Here is a 1,879-nt window from a genome sequence, read left to right on the forward strand (position 1 = left end):
GGTGTTAGCCAAGATCAAAGAATGGAAGCTTACAGGCATTGGAGCTGGAGGATTAGATTATTTCGTGAGAGAGTAGTCTAGCGGTTAATGGTGTTGCGTGGGTGCCAACTTATAGTGTTCGCATTGGTGGTTGGCTTCTTGTAGTTATGCTTTCCGCCTTCTATAAAAATATGATACGCTATTGGCGTACTCTTGAAAAAAAAAGATAGAAAGATTGCTTTAAAAAAAAATTGCCGGCGACGGAGGCCATGGAAGGCGGCCGTGGATCTGCGCGGCGGTGCGGCGTGCGAGCGGTGGATTGCGCACGGCTGCTAGCGCACCGCGGGGCCCGCGTCCGCATTCCGCAGCGCCCATCCTGTGGGCCCGCTTGCTCGCCGGAGACAGCGCCGCCCTCCGAGGTTCGTAGGCACCTGGGTGCCTGCCCGTCGTTTGGGATGACCCTCTTCCATCTTGGGAACTCGGGAGTGATGTACTAAGCGTACAACACTCTTTGTTAGCTATTCAGTTCATTGATGGTGGCGAGCTGGTTAATCCGCAAATCTCAGTTTTTGTGCCTGCTTGAAGTGCAGAGTTGTGCGTCCTGCCGACAGGCTGTGCTGTTTTTGGGCGATTATTACTTCCTCCGATCCAAATTAATTGGAGTAGTTAACTTGGGTTGCAGTACGATTTGTGATTTCAAGCTGAAAAGGCCAGGTGGTTAATCTTGCTGACTTGTGCGCTTTTGTGAGGACAGAAAAACTCAACCGTCTAAAGAAATCAGCTCAGGGGACTCGAGGCAAGTCTGGCAGAAGCTCTGTGTCTCTAGTAAGCATTTGGAGCAATTCTTCACTCTCTTCTGCACATCGCAGTGACGGGATCTACTTATATTACACTCCAGTTGTTTCTTTTCGGTATCAATTGTTTAATCCATGTTTGATTTCATATTGGTCTCCTTGCCTTTTACTGCATTTCATGGAAGGGCTGATATCTTGTAAATTATCTCAGCAGCCCAACTAAAGAGAGGACCAGAAACTAATCTCACCAACAAGTCAATTTCGAATGCCACTACAACGAATGAGCAGCTCAGGAGCTTGGTCTTGGATCAAAGGGCTAGGGGAGATGAGTTTGCAAGTGTCATATCACATCAGCTTGAAGGTAAAAATGTAGTACGTTCTAAGTCACGGCTCTAGTACAAATAGTTTCAAGGTGTCACAGTATTACCTGATCTGCAAATCCTGGACTGAATAGGAAACTAGAAGTGCTTCAGTGGGGTTTAAAGATAATAAGTCCAAATATTCCAGTCTTAAGGGTTGTTCTGAACTCCCAGGTCCAATATATTTTGCCACTGAGACTTGTAGCTATGTATTTATGTGTCTTCTTTTGATGGCAGCCATCGAAGCTGTCGAGGCTAATATTGAAGCATTAAGGAAAAACAACCTAGACAAAGCTATTATGTGTTACAATAAATTTCTTAGCTTTAAAGTTGTTGCAGAAGAAGGTAATGAGAGGTTCAGTGACATGGTTAATAAGTTAGCTTCATACCTTCACGTGTGGCATTTCCTCTTTCTTAAAGGGGGTACCTTTGTCTTTAATAAAATTGACATCAAAGTCCTGACAATGACTATTCGTTTCGCAAAAAGTTCAATAAAGACGAGTACAGCTGTGAGTTGCAGTTTCTTATCTGAGCAGTCTAATATTCATATTGTTTGAAATTGTAGTCGCTGAAGTTCTCATTCTCCTTAAACAGTAATTCAGTGTATTCCATTCCTTAAAGACACTGAAGAATTGATGAAGAATTTGAACCGAACTAACGATCTCTTCAAGTTTGCCAGAATCATGAGAACAAGATTCCAAGAGGCTACCATCAAAGGTATTCCATGTTTCCTTTCAAAATTGTATC

The sequence above is a fragment of the Triticum dicoccoides genome, chromosome 2A, assembly GCF_002162155.2.
Source record: "Triticum dicoccoides isolate Atlit2015 ecotype Zavitan chromosome 2A, WEW_v2.0, whole genome shotgun sequence".
Taxonomy (NCBI): domain Eukaryota; kingdom Viridiplantae; phylum Streptophyta; class Magnoliopsida; order Poales; family Poaceae; genus Triticum; species Triticum dicoccoides.